Source organism: Littorina saxatilis, linkage group LG8 (assembly GCF_037325665.1).
Source record: "Littorina saxatilis isolate snail1 linkage group LG8, US_GU_Lsax_2.0, whole genome shotgun sequence".
Taxonomy (NCBI): domain Eukaryota; kingdom Metazoa; phylum Mollusca; class Gastropoda; order Littorinimorpha; family Littorinidae; genus Littorina; species Littorina saxatilis.
In genome coordinates, this window is record NC_090252.1 from 6,095,570 (window position 1) to 6,111,434 (window position 15,865).

Genomic DNA, 15,865 nt, shown 5'->3' on the forward strand with positions numbered 1-15,865 from the left:
CGACGTTCCTGGAGGGTTGGTAGTTGGAGCTTGTGTAGGAGCCCAGTGACGAAGCCCGGAGTCGTGGTTCTGTAGTCACCAGAGATGAAGCGGGATGCGTTCCGCTGTATGCGCTCCAATCTCTCGACGTCCTGCTTAAGGTATGGGTCCCAGATGGTGGCACCATACTCAAGAAGAGGGCGGATGAGGGCAAGGTAGGCGTTGTGCCTGCAGTTTGATGGGCAGTGGCGCAGGTTGCGGCGGAGGAATCCGAGGGTGCTGTTAGCTTTCTTAGTGATGTAGTTGATGTGGGTGGACCACTTCAGGTCGTTCGAGAACTGAATGCCAAGGTAGGGGTTCGTGGGTACACTCTTGAGGATGGTGCTGTCTAGGGAATAGAGGTAGGAGGAAGGGGTTTTCCGTGCTAGAGTCATGACGTAGCATTTTGTAGCGTTGAAGCGCATGCCCCATCTCTCTGCCCAGGATTCAAGGCTCTTCAGGTCTTCCTGGAGGGCGATGTGGTCGCTGAAGTCAACGATCTCCCTGTAGAGGAGGCAGTCATCTGCGAAGAGGCGCACTTGGGACTTGACTGCATCCGGGAGGTCGTTGATGTGGCAAAGGAAGAGAAGAGGCCCTAACACGGTGCCTTGCGGGACTCCAGAGTCGACAGTGGTTGGGGCGGAGGTCGTGCCTTCCACAACTACCTGCATGGTACGTTGGGTGAGGAAGGTCTGGAGCCAGGCGAGTATGGAGCCGGAGATTCCGTAGCTGTTGAGTTTGTGGAGGAGACGATCATGGGGTACCGTATCGAAGGCTTTGGAAAAATCCAAGATGGCCATGTCGACTTGGCGCCCCCGGTCGTATGAGGATAGCAGGTCTTCTGTTGTTGTCAGGAGCTGGGTCTCTGTGGAATAGCCGGATCGGAAGCCATGATTTAGATTTGTCAGAATGTTGTTGGTTTCAAGGTGGGATAGGATGTGACGGCTAATGATGTGCTCCAGCATCTTACAGGGGACAGACGTGAGTGAAATGGGGCGGTAGTTGGCTGGGCAGTGACGGTCGCCTTTCTTGAACGCGCACGCGACGTTGGCACTGAGCCAATCTTGTGGGAGACGCCCAGAATCTAATGAGAGCTGGTAGATGACGGACAGGGATGGTGCTATGTGGTGGGCTAGGGTCTTAAGGACGATGTTGGGGATGTTGTCGGGACCAGAGGCTTTGTTGGGTTTGATGTTTTGAAGGAGTTTGGCGACACCGGCTGTGGTGATACTGATGGGCTGTATGGTGGCAGTTGGTGGTAGAAGATTTGGCAGCGTGCTGCTGGTACTCTTGGTGAAGACAGACTTGAACTGTTTTAAAAGAAGGTCAGCTTTGGTCTGGCTATCACTGTGGAGTCTACCGTCTTCTTTTAGCGGGGCCACACCTGTCGAGTCTTGCTTTTTCGCCTTGATAAAGCGCCAGAAGGGTTTGGAGTCGTTCTGGTCTAGTCCCTCTTGGATGGTGCCATTGATGTACTGCCACTCGGCACGCCGGAACTCTCGTCTGCAGTATTTCTGGTAGTTCCTGTAGGGGGACCAGCTCTTCGTAGCCCTTGCACGCTTTAGCAGTTTCTTCTTGCGCTTGAGCATCCTCCTGATGGAAGCGTTGAGCCAAGGCAAGTTCTGGGGTCGCCGCAGTGTGAAGGACGGGATGTTTTTCTCCATGGAGCTAACGAGGAGGCTCTTGAACGTTTCCCAGAGGGTGTTGACGTCCTTGCCTGCCTTGTATTCCTCTTCGACTGTGCTGGCTGCATCGTCCATGTCCTTCTTCATGTTGTCCCAGTTGGCCTTCTTGAACTTGTAGCTCTTGCGCGCTTTCTGCGGGGTAACCTGGGGCCTGGTGTTGAAGTCTGACACTACGATGTCATGGTCTGAGATGCCAGGGGCGCTTACAGAGGACTTTACAAGGGAGGGGTTGGAGGTGAAGACCAAGTCTAGGATGTTGGGGCCACGGGTGGGGGTGTGTTGGATTTGGGTGAGGAGGGAGGAGGAGGTGATGTCGATCAACGACTGCTGTATGGCGTTATCTCTGCCGGATGAGGAAGCGGTGTGGGTGGACCAGTCGATGTTGGGGCAGTTGAAATCACCTGCTAGGATGACTTCTCGTTGGAGCTTGCCGTTGTTGGTGAGCTTGTCAATCGACCTTTGAAGCTCGGTTAGGTCGTGCTGGTTCCGGTCAGGCATGTAGAACGCTCCCACATGGAGGTCCTTCCGGTCCTTCAGCTTGACTCTGACCCACTCGATCTCGCAGTCGGTGACGAACTCGGGCTGTTCGACAGAAGTAAGAGACTTGTGTACAAGGATGAAGACGCCGCCCCCTCGAGTGGTTCGGTCGTTCCGGTACACATCGTAGTAGTCTGGAAAAACTTCCGCCGACTTGATGTGGTCTTGTGATGGGGACTTTCCTGGTTGGATGCCTCGCAGCCAGGACTCCGTACCGCAGACGATGTCGGGCTTGACGTAGTGGAGGGACGCTGCTAGCTCCTGCTTCTTGGAGTCGGCGCTCTGGCAGTTGACAGTCATGACTCTTAGGTTGGATTTTGGCGGAAGGTCAAAGACGGAGGAGCTTTCAGATCTGGTGCTTCTCTGGTGGGGTGGGGGTACTGGGGGGTGGGTGGAAGGTGGAGTACTACGTGAAGAACTTGAGGTCTTCGGGCTGCTGGCTCTGGGTGGAGAAAAGGGGTCTATGGCTGAAGATGTACTGATAGTCTGGCTAAGGTTCTGGAGGGGGTAGTAGTAGTTGGAACAGTCGAGTTCATAGCTTCTGAAGGTGAAGCTGTCGCAGTTGCAGCTGTTGCATCTAGGGCAGTTCCAGACAGCTGTTGAGCGGTCAAGGTCGGTCCGCGAAGCTCCCACATCTGCACAGGAGAAGTGGTACCAGATGTTGCAGGCGTCACAGCAAACACAGTTCCAGGACACCTTATGGTCACACAAGCCGCAGATGTAGACAGTCGGTGGGCCGGGGTTGAGGTGAACATCTCCTGATAATAGCAAGGCGAATGCAAACATGCACGGGTTTGATGGAGTGGGGTGGGGGGTGGAGGTAAAAATACGGCGATACTTGCAGAAAGCAGAGTCAAGGTGGCTGGGGGCATGGTGTTCAGCAGGAGGAGGTGCAAGGCGATGGTAGGCAGCGTAAAGAAGGAAGGCAAGGAGTATACCACGAAGCATGGTGCTCGGAGACGAGCGGATGGAGGTGGCAAGGTACGGGAAGCAGAAGTTCAAGATGGCGGGGGGGGGTCGGTCGAGGTAGGGTGGTAGACTATATTGAGGTTGGCACGCGACACACACCTAAAAAGTTACTACACAACTATAATTTCCATGCTAAGTATCCCTAGGTATGTTCTGAAAGAATTACACGGCGAGGCACAAGGTTTGACTATCGATAACTTCCAAAAATACGACGGCTAAACTAGGACTGCAGATGAAACGCGTCCGCTCGCCGCGCATGCGCACTCCCAATGTGTGTTACTGTTAGCCATTTTTGACCGGCATCAGTTCTGTTGTTGACCGTATGCTAGTTTCCATTGTCAGCTGAGTGTCTTTGTTCGCAGTGTAGCGTGCTTTGTGACGTCATAGGTAGAGTAACCTCCCCTTAGTAACTTGTAGAATTATGGGTCCTGAACCTAACGGCCCTCGTCAGTCACGCTTCAATGCTTGCAGGCGTGACGTGTCCTCGGCGAGTTATTGTGTAGTAAGGATAAAGATAAAAGGGGGTCCTTAACGTCCTCACAGGAAATTTTCCTTTTAGGGACATGAGTTGATGATACGCTAAAAGAAGAAAAGGAGGGAAAGAAAAGGGCAAGACCAAGCAATCCCGACCGTGATAGGACCCCGGCCCCGCTCTCCATGAATAAGGGAGGGGGGTGGGGCAATGAGAAATATACGTTAAGATCCTTGTAAGAGGAATATCAATAATTTTTCCTTTATATGCGTTGACTTCCTAGGGGAAGGACCATTAAAAACATGGATTTTTAATTCAATTTTAGTTTCGTTAAGAAAAAGATAAAACTCAGGACCACCTGTTGGAAGGTTTAAAAGTGACAACATTGTGAGAAAAATATAAAGAACATGCGCAAAACGTAATACTGATCTTCTATAGGGTAGTAACATTTGGATACATCATTTCATTGACGCACGCATGAGTTGCTATGCGGCATTTGTTAATTTTAAATAGGATAAAAAGATCTATCTGCGTTGTCCGTCGACCTCCCCGCCACTACAATAGTCGCAGGGGAGGCGACGTCACATTAGCAGTATTAACTGAGAGAGGAAACAGCTATCCTCTCGTTTATATAATCATGTTTTTATGTTTATTGTGTAATCCGGAAACAGGAGTTTAAAACCATCAGGAAAAAAAACAAAAAAACAAACCACACACACGCCCGCGAGGTGGGGCAATGCCCTTCGCTCCCTGCGAGCTGTGTGTCCCCTTTGTTTAAGTTAATACCGTTGACAAATGACGATCATATATTTATGCTGGCTTTATTTTATTTTGCCCCCCCCCCCCCCCCCCCCCATTTAGGGAGTCCAGAATTACAAGGGACTTACAGTGATTTTTTAATTGTGAGAATTTCCTCAGACGACAGATCTCTGCTCCCCGCGAGAGCGCTGAGGGCCATGAGATAGGTGTCTGGTTTAGGGACGGACACTTTATTTTTTGTCACAAAACAGTAGGTATCCGTTAATAAGTTGATGAGAGCCTCGGGGCTCTGCTTCTGCCTAGCAGTCACCATAGAGGTGAGGCAGAGCTCCAGGTAGCCTCTCAGGTCTTTTTCTTCTGGTTTTTGGGTTGTTATGAACACAGAGTCTCTGTGACTATCGACTTTTTTGAGGACTACTGCTGTCAGTTCCCTTTCCTGCGAAAGTTTAATGTCTAACTGTTTTTGTTCCAGGTCGGTTTCGATCTTTTTCATTACTATACTGTAAATTTGATCGGCCACTGAGGCGACAAATTCTTCTTGGTTAAATGGCTTGTCTCTTCCCTTGTTTAGTGGACTCTTTGCAGTGCGGTGAGTGCCATTGTCCGCCTCCTTATGGTTTGTTTTGACTGAGCTTTTCACCAGGGGTGAGGGGGGGTGTTTATCTTTGTTGTAACGGCCGTGGCGAACGGCATTAGCGTATCCAGTTTGGGGGGTTGAGGTCTTTTGGTAGTAAGGGATAGGTCCTGTCTCCTTTATATCAAAATAAAGTCACGTTACTACAGCCCCTGACTTGGCGTCTCTATTCCATGCTTCCTGCCTGAGCACCCCTCCTCCTCTACTTCACCCCATCACACTTAAAAGGTTGTGGCTACATCCACGGGTCCGTGCCTCAATTCCCGGTGCTATATCCACGGCACTGACTCAGGGGACGCTACTCTCGCCCAACATTTTCCTGCCTTCGGTTGGTGTTTAACGTCGTTTTCAACCGTTCAAGGTTATATCGCGACGGTACGATTTGAATAATACATCGGAAAATGAAATGTACATTAGAAGATTGTGAGTACTGTATAAGTCGAGATGAGGTGAAGTTTGTTCATGGAACGTTTGATATTTTGACACAACAAGAATGTTTGTTCATGGAACGTTAAAAAAAATATAAAAAAATAAAATTAAAATAAAAAACCTGAACTGTGTAGCTCTTGGAGCGACGAGCGACGATTTCTTTGCTCGACATTAACATTTTAACATTAATCGCATCAATATCGCGGCATTAATGTGTGAGTGGTTCGTGAACTCTGTAAATCAGTATTGCTGTTGAGCGTGAGACCCACACAAAGGTTTGAGTACACAACAAACAATTCACACAGACTTCAAACTCATAAACGTGAAATGTGTTTTTCTTTTTATTGAGGTTACTAGTTTCTACACTTTTTTTTCTTTTTAAATTGTTTTTTTATATACACATAAACACAACATAACATACAGCATACCCAGAATGCATCAACATAAGATATAATTGTCTTAGCGCATACACACGCACATACCTAGACAAGATACATACATAAAAAACAAATAAAAAAAATAAAAAATAAAAACTGTTTCCAACTTATACTGAAGCCAAGGGATCGCACCAGCTTGATTTAAAGACAAAGCAATGCCGCGTTGCACTTTTCATACGATTCAAAAGCCAAGAAAAAAGCGTCGATGTAGCACAAGATTCCTTCGTGTCCTTTCCTTATCATCATATGTTTGATCGCCTGTGATATTCTGCTAAAATGGCTGGGCCCACACTTTGATCCAAACGGCAATAGTTATGGAGTCAAAGAGGAACGTTTTTGAAGTGAGACCTGAACAGTTCCAGGACAGGCCTGCCGCTTTATAACAGTCCGGGTGAATGGGAACTGAGCGATAAGCAGACTGTAAATATAATTTAGCACAGAAATAGCCTGGTTTTGCCATGTGGCACGCTTCGTCTTTTGTTTGATACCTCACAGAATGATGGCCTGTGCAGTCATTCATAGCGTGTCCAGTAGGACGGCTACCGTCCCGAACAAGTCTGACCTCGTTTGACCCTTCCATTGCTATGGGGCTTACTATAGCGGGTGGTCTACTTGCCACAACATAATGGCCTTGATTGATCTGGCGGAGAAGCTCCTGTTCAACCCTATTTTTCAGGGGTGCCGATGTGGCCGACTTATGATTCTTACATCTTGCCTCTTGAACATTGCTTTCCGGTGATGTTATTCTAAACCCATGTTCGATACTTTCCAACACAACCGCTTGTCGGGGTCTTCTTTTAGTTCTTCTTTCCAAGTACTAAACTTGGACGAAATAGACTGATGCCTACCAAGAAACGGACACTCCACGGGATCTTGTGCTACAATTTAATGGTGCATTTTGGAAAAGTGGATGAAGTTCGTCCTACCTGGATTGCTGGCTGCCTGTTTCCCTATTCCGCCGTCTTGGAGGGCTGCTATGAAGGCTGCCCGTGGTTGACCTGGGCGTGTCCTTGTTTACACAAATAAAAACATGTGTTCAAAGTTGCAGCGTGGATCCCAGGAGCACCGCCCGTTGTTATATTGTATGCACATGTCTTTGCCTCCCGGTCCACGCCGCTTTGTCGTGGTCGGACCACTGTCGTTACCCCGCTGTTGCTGTTTGGAGACTTGTGGTTTTTCCCTCAGGAGAGTAATGGTCAGGACTGGTGCTGGCTGTCACTACCCCATCTGAAGCCAGCCTCCGCCTGTTGCTGCCTGTATTCGTTATCATAAGCCAGAACACCCTCGTCTCAATTCCCTGTCTGTGTTAAACCATTGAGTCAAAAATTGACTAAATTTAACAACAAAAACAACAGCATAATATTTCATAACATGGAATGTGCTGTCGTCTTGAATGAACACACAGACACAGCCAGACTGACAGGCAGAAAGGAAGACAGAGAGCGAAAAACACGTATTTACATGGACAGACAGATAGAGGCAAATTTTGTTTGTTTGTTTGCTTAACGCCCAGCCGACCACGAAGGGCCATATCAGGGCGGTGCTGCTTTGCCATATAACGTGCGCCACACACAAGACAGAAGTCGCAGCACAGGCTTCATGTCTCACCCAGTAACATTATTCTGACACCGGACCAACCAGTCCTAGCACTAACCCCATACTGCCAGACGCCAGGCGGAGCAGCCACTAGATTGCCAATTTTAAAGTCTTAGGTATGAGCCGGCCGGGGTCCGAACCCACGACCTCCCGATCACGGGGCGTACGCCTTACCGCTAGGCCAACCGTGCCAGTATAGAGGCAGATAGAGGCACACATATGGATACACACACAGACATATACATACTAAGATCCACACGGAGATACTAACATAGACACATGGACCAACAGACAGACACAGGGATAGGCAAAAACAGACACACAGACACACACACACACAGACACACACACACACACACACACACACACACACACACAAACACACACACACACACACAAACACACACATTACATTATTGTGTAAACAGTTTTTCTCCAGTAAAACAACATCACCGTTTTACTGCAGCATTCTTGATTTCAATTTTACTGCAGTAAAACGGTTTTACTGCAGAAAAAAACGTTGCTCTCGCGAAAGATGACATTATGCAGAAATGCTGCAAAAACAAACAGTTTTTCTCCAGCATTTCTGTTTTTCTGCAGAATAACTGAATAAAGTCATAATCCGCTAAGGATAGATAGACTGTTGAAATGTGCACGTTTAAAGCACATGCCAGCGCTTATGGATCATCTCCAGCTTTAAGTCGACTTGGCGTTTTGGTGGTGTCAATCTTGGCATCCTGGCTGTTTCAAAAGTGAGACTGGCAGCAAGCGTGCCATGATCTCTTTTGGCTGCCAATGCGTTAGTGAACACATCTCACACATCAGATTTCTCCTGCTCCACTTGCACGTGCTACGAGCGCACATTATGTGTTTCATGTGAAACCTGCTTGTCCCGTGTTTTGAAACAGTCGCAGCATCAAAATAATCACACAACAGCTAGGTCAAACATGCCTTCATCAAACTTTTGTGGATTGATAATCCTAACTTTATAATTGTTCGTGATTTTTTCATTCAAACAATGCAGAATCTTTTCGCGTTTCTTTTGTTGCTCGGTATAGTACGTACCATCCGTTCGATGTCTTTGCTTTTGTTTAATATGTACTGCGGACTGCTGTCACCGTGAGGAAGTTATTGTGCTCTTACAAAATCTGTGCTGTTCCTGCCATGCTCAAATGTAGCTTTTTTAGTTTTAGCACCGGCACTTTTGTTGTTTTCTGATTGTCTGCGATCCAAATCCGTTACAACTGTATATATGTCTCTATGAGGTAAGATCCCTATGATTTTCTGTGTTGTCCCTCGTTCAGTTCTAGTAATGGTGTGCTGCTTTGTCTTCTGTAGAGAATGCACACAACACCCAAACACGCACACACATACATACAGACGCACCTACGCACACACGCACGCAAGCATACACACACACACACACATACACACACACGCACGTACGCACACACGCACACAAGCACACACACACACACACACACGCACGTACGCACACACGCACACAAGCATACACACACACACACACGTACGCACACACGCACGCAAGCATACACACACACACACACACACACACACACACACACACACACGTACAGCCACATATTTGTGAAGACTACATGGCCATTACTGTATACCAGAGAATAGCCTGACTTTGGAATTCAGGACCATTACCTGGGCTACAAGGAACGCGCATCCATGTTTGTTCGAGGACAACGATTGTAAGCATTTAGCCTACTCTCAAAGACCCAATCAATGTTAATAATTACCTCGACGATTCATGTGTAATTTGAAACTTGTCACTGTAGTCGCTGCTTGCACAACGAAAAGTCTCAAAACACTTGAACGAAAAGACACATGATAAAAAGTTACTTAACCCGCAAATAATTATGATGGCAGCTATGTACATTTTAAGACGTGAAGAAAAAGCGACAAACAGGTCCTGTTTGACGTCACACAAAATTATGTCGTGGTTACTTGATCTTCTGACGCGCTTTGGGGCCCTGAATTGCGTTGTTCAAGTGTCGTTCATAATATGGCTCCCCGTCAATTATTGGTCTATACTCGTCGATGAATTTTGCCTCATTTGGTTAGCTATACGTTTTACATCCGTCTAAGCAATAGCGGATGTACTTTGAGTTTCTGTGTTGGTGCGAATCAGTACACTACCTCTTCTGTATCAATTCTTTGAAAAGAAGTATGCCGTGAGGTGTGACAGAAACTCAGTTTGTTTGTGCAATATCTCCAGCTTCATTTAAAGGCATATGTACGCGCTCCCGTGTTTACAAAGTGTAGTTTGCCCATAATCGATGTCAAACGCACCATAAGACCATGTAATGACGATATGTCGCCATGCGCGGACCATATACATGCATTACAGCTTGTTCTAGCCTCTGAAAAAGTGAGGATGTCAACAAAGACGCGGAGTGATATGAATGTGATATGAATGCTGTTTTTATATGTTATACTCTTACTTTTTCCCAAGCGCAAGACAAATTCTTCTATGAAAATTGAAGCCAATAAAATTTGAGTTGAGTTGAGTTGAGTTGAGTTATTTCCCTTGCGTCAACGTTCCCTCTGTTGGCAAATCTATAAATAGGACGATCTAGATCAAAATAAAAATTCAAATATCTCAACATTTAAGGGGTCCTAGACCACAATATCTTGCAGGGAACTTAATTTAGCATGTCTCCAGCTGTTGGTAAAGCAATTAGCGTGTATAGTCATCGAGTACATATGGCTTTAACCTGCTGGAAACGTCAATAGAGGTCATTAATCATCGTAGCAGACAATATCTTTGAGTCTTGTGCCGTACCGGTTTGAGCGTAAGTCATTCGCCGTTGCAAACGCACTCAAAAGAGAACTTTGAAGGCTCAGGCATGTCAAAGAAGAAGCCTGTATGTTGGTAGAGTTGCCAAATTCTATAAAAGTGAACCACATTTATGTTCCAAGGTTGATTTTATAGTGTTCTAGATCCGTTAGCATCAAAAGCGTGTCATGGCCTTATTTTGGCATCCAATGTATGGCGCGCCAACAGGTATCATTAAGCGTACTGGGGTGTGTGTGGGTGCTTGTGAGTGTTGGCGCGTTCTTCGGGCTAAAACGACTTAAATGTAAAAATATAGAATTAGAGATATAGTTGTGATGATGATGATGATAATAATAAATAGCTTTTCTATTACGCACGTAAATAGTTCCAAGCGTTTTACAATTCTTATGCCAGAATCTGCTGTTAGGCTAACACACACCAAATCATGTAACTTAGTGACAGAATAAAACAAAGCAAAGCTGAACTAACATAGCACAGCATTTTTGATCAAATTCATTAAATGCAGAACACAATCATAATTTTTTTAAAGTCCGTATGAACACGTGACAAACATGCTTACTTTCTGAAAGTCGCTTGTTCATTTGAATGCTTGATATTCGCTCAGGTGCCAGGAGATTGGTTCCTCATTAATCCCATTATTTTACTCTTGTTGCACATGACGTATAGATTTAGAGCATACATTTACATCACTTTGTTTCGCAGATCAAATTTGGTAGACTTTATTGTCCTTGGGGAATTTCCTTCACTTTGTCATGTTGTGTGTGTGTGTGTGTGTGTGTGTGTGTGTGTGTGTGTATGTGTGTGTGTCTGTGTGTGTCTATGTGTCTATGTGTGTGTGTGTGTGTGTGTGTGTGTGTATGTGTGTGTGTGTGTTTGTGTTTATGGTGGGATCGCTCGACTCCCGCGCGAAATTTAGCGCTTTACTTGGACACATAATTTTAATTCGACGTCCAAATAAAACACGTCTTCAAAATCACTCCAAAATAACTATGGAGGCTTGAAATAATGTGTAATACATATAAATAATTGAATTTGCCTACATTTTCACAATTTAGCAAAATGTCGGGATATAACACACTATTTGTTACTTTTTGTGTTTTTACATTTAGTCAAGTTTTGACGTAGAGGGGGGAATCGAGACGAGGGTCGTGGTGTATGTGCGTCTGTGTGTGTGTGTAGAGCGATTCAGACTAAACTACTGGACCGATCTTTATGAAATTTGACATGAGAGTTCCTGGGTATGAAATCCCCATACATTGTTTTCATTTTTTTGAAAAATGTCTTTGATGACGTCATATCCGGCTTTTCGTGAAAGTTGAGGCGGCACTGTCACGCCCTCATTTTTCAACCAAATTGGTTGAAATTTTGGTCAAGTAATCTTTGACGAAGCCCGGACTTCGGTATTGCATTTCAGCTTGGTGGCTTAAACATTAATTAATGACTTTGGTCATTAAAAATCTGAAAATTGTAAAAAAAAAAAAAAATTTATAAAACGATCCAAATTTACGTTCATCTTATTTTCCATCATTTTTTGATTCTAAAAACATATAAATATGTTATATTTGGATTAAAAACAAGCTCTGAAAATTAAATATATAAAAATTATTATCAAAATTAAATTGTCGAAATCAATTTAAAAACACTTTCATCTTATTCCTTGTCGGTTCCTGATTCCAAAAATATATAGATATGATATGTTTGGATTAAAAACACGCTCAGAAAGTTAAAACAAAGAGAGGTACAGAAAAGCGTGCTATCCTTCTTAGCGCAACTACTACCCCGCTCTTCTTGTCAATTTCACTGCCTTTGCCATGAGCGGTGGACTGACGATGCTACGAGTATACGGTCTTGCTGAAAAATGGCATTGCGTTCAGTTTCATTCTGTGAGTGTGTGTATGTGTGTCTGTCTGTCTGTGCGTGTGTGTGTGTAGAGCGATTCAGACTAAACTACTGGACCGATCTTTATGAAATTTGACATGAAAGTTCCTGGGTATGATATCCCCGAATGTATTTTTCATTTTTTTGATAAATGTCTTTGATGACGTCATATCCGGCTTTTCGTGAAAGTTGAGGCGGCACTGTCACGCTCTCATTTTTCAACCAAATCGGCTCTTTCTTTCTTTCTTTATTTGGTGTTTAACGACGTTTTCAACCACGAAGGTTATATCGCGACAGGGAAAGGGAGATCAAACACCTCAGAGCTGGAACATTTCGTTTTTGCCGCATAACAAGCAGATTTCACAACTTTGATGCCATCCACTGATAGGAAGTGTTAAATATATGCTATTCTATCATCAGGAGTACATATTTCATCTATACGGGCCTTATATTGTCCGTTTTGCGAATTGCGTCAGAGCTGGAACAAACCTAAGCTCCGCCCATTTTGCTATTGCTCAGAGCTGGCACATCGATTAAACTAGTTTATTAATTTTGAGAGAAATCTAGAAGCAATCTGAAAAATGTTTTGACGCCAAAACATTGCTTTTACATTGGCCCAGCTCCCCATTAGGGTTTGGGTGTTCTGTGTTAGTCTGTATCGAGCATAACCCCGAACATGCGCACAAATCTCCACTTTTTGACATAAATGATCAATTATTGCGATATATATATATTCATTGTAGCATCTAGTTGCCTACATTTGGTAATACCCAAAGCATTTGTGAACGTTTCAAACCAAAAAGTATAGTGGAACTCTGCTTTAGACACCTAGTCTTTTCATGCTTTAAAAAAAAAAAAAACAAGTCGCGTAAGGCGAAAATACAACATTTAGTCAAGTAGCTGTCGAACTCACAGAATGAAACTGAACGCAATGCAATTTTTCAGCAAGACCGTATACTCGTAGCATCGTCAGTCCACCGCTCATTGCAAAGGCAGTAAAATTGACAAGAAGAGCGGGGTAGTAGTTGCGCTGAGAAGGATAGCACGCTTTTCTGTACCTCTCTTCGTTTTAACTTTCTGAGCGTGTTTTTAATCCAAACATATCATATCAATAGGTTGTTGGAATCAGAAACCGACAAGGAATAAGATGAAAGTGTTTTTAAATTGATTTGGAAAATTTAATTTTGATCATAAATTTTATATTTTTAATTTTCAGAGCTTGTTTTTAATCCAAATATAACATATTTATATGTTTTTGGAATGAGAAAATGATGGAAAATAAGATGAACGTAAATTTGGATCGTTTTGTAAAAAACAATTTTTTTTTTTTACAATTTTTAGATTTTCAATGACCAAAGTCATAAATTAATTTTTAAGCCACCAAGCTGAAATGCAATACCGAAGTCCGGGCTTTGTCGAAGATTACTTGACCAAAATTTCAACCAATTTGGTTGAAAAATGAGAGCGTGACAGTGCCGCCTCAACTTTTACGTAAAGCCGGATATGACGTCATCAAAGACATTTATCAAAAAAATGAAAAAAACGTTCGGGGATTTCATACCCAGGAACTCTCATGTCAAATTTCATAAAGATCGGTCCAGTAGTTTAGTCTGAATCGCTCTACACACACACACACACACACACAGACACACACACACATACACCACCACCCTCGTCTCGATTCCCCCCTCTACGTTAAAACATTCAGTCAAAACTTGACTAAATGTAAAAATACCCTTCCCCTACCCTACGTCCCCGGTTTTGTAAAGAAAATCTGGCCTGAAGTCTTTTTTTTATGCGCAAAAAACCCAAAAAAACCAAAAAACATTCTAAGCTTTCTGTCTGTGGCGGTTTGTAATTTGAATAACGACATCCAATAAAGTCTACCAATTACGTAATTCCTTTCTAAGCTCTCTGTCTCTGACGGATACATTTGAATAACGACATCCAATAAAGTCTACCAACAGCTGCGAAAACTTTTAAGAAACTTTAAACTCATCAAAAGGAATGAGTTGCACCTTGGGTCATTTCGGTCCTGAATTTCCCGACCTGAGCCAGGCAAAGCAGGAAAACAATACAACGTAATTCCTTTCTAAGCTTTCTGTCTCTGACGGTTTGCATTTGAATAACGACATCCAATAAAGTCTACCAATTACGTAATTCCTTTCTAAGCTCTCTGTCTCTGACGGATACATATGATTAACGACATCCAATAAAGTCTACCAACAGCTGCGAAAACTTTTAAGAAACTTGAAACTCATCAAAACGAATGAGTTGCACCTTGGGTAATTTCGGTCCTGAATTTCCCGACCTGAGCCAGGCAAAGCAGGAAAACAATACAACGTAATTCCTTTCTAAGCTTTCTGTCTCTGACGGATTGCATTTGAATAACGACATCCAATAAAGTCTACCAACTATCAGCTGCGGAGACATTTGACTCAAAAAAATACGCCGAGAGGCGTTAAAGTTCCCCTTAGCTTGTCCCTGTCAAAAAAAACCAAAAAAAAAATTGGAATTACTGGTAGCTTTTTTGTACTACCACGCATATGTAACGCTATTTTGATAAAGTTGATAGTATTTACAGCTTTCCGGTCATATGTCCGGCTATCAGTCACATTTAGGTGGCAGATGTCCAGATATAACACGTGTTTCAGAATCTCTATTTTTGGGTATGTAACTTTCAATAATAAGTGGGGTTTTTTTAAATCTCAAAAAGTATTCTTAAAGTCTAACACATGTTTACACTCGCACTCCGTGTCTGTAGCTTTAGAAATAAACAAGTCCAGATATAACACATTTTTCTTTGCGGCAAATGTCCAGATATCCCCCCTCAGACACGTATGTGTGTGTGTGTGTGTGTGTGTGTGTGTGTGTGTGTGTGTGTGTGTGTGCGTTTGTCATATCTGCCTTCCCTGTCACACAATTCTTTACTCAAACATTCAACCGGATCCAGCATGTTGATAAACGCCTTGACGTGCGAGAATGACAGCCCTGCCACACACAGTGCGAGAATGACAGCCATGCCACACACAGTGCGAGAATGACAGCCCTGCCACACACAGTGCGAGAATGACAGCCCTGCCACACACAGTGCGTGCATGCATTACACTTTGCCATCATCGTGTTCATGCGTTGCAGGCACATATGCAGAGACAGCGAGTTTCAAACAGGCAAAGGAAGACATTTCTGATTCCACGGACAATCAAGGTCATTATTTGGATGCCATTTGCATTAGCGAAATCTACCGGACAGACTTTGTTGGTTTGTTTTGTTGTTGTTGCTGTCGAGGACTGGGTGGCCGAGTGATAACGCACTTGCGCTTGGAAGCGAGAGGTTGCGAGTTCGACCCTGGGTCAGGGCGTTAGCAATTTTCTCCCCCCTTTCCTAACCTAGGTGGTGGGTTCAAGTGCTAGTCTTTCGGATGAGACGAAAAACCGAGGTCCCTTCGTGTACACTACATTGGGGTCAGTATGCACGTTAAAGATCCCACGATTGACAAAAGGGTCTTTCCTGGCAAAATTGTATAGGCATAGATAAAAATGTCCACCAAAATACCCGTGTGACTTGGAATAATAGGCTGTGAAAAGTAGGATATGCCCCGAAATGGCTGCGATCTGTTGG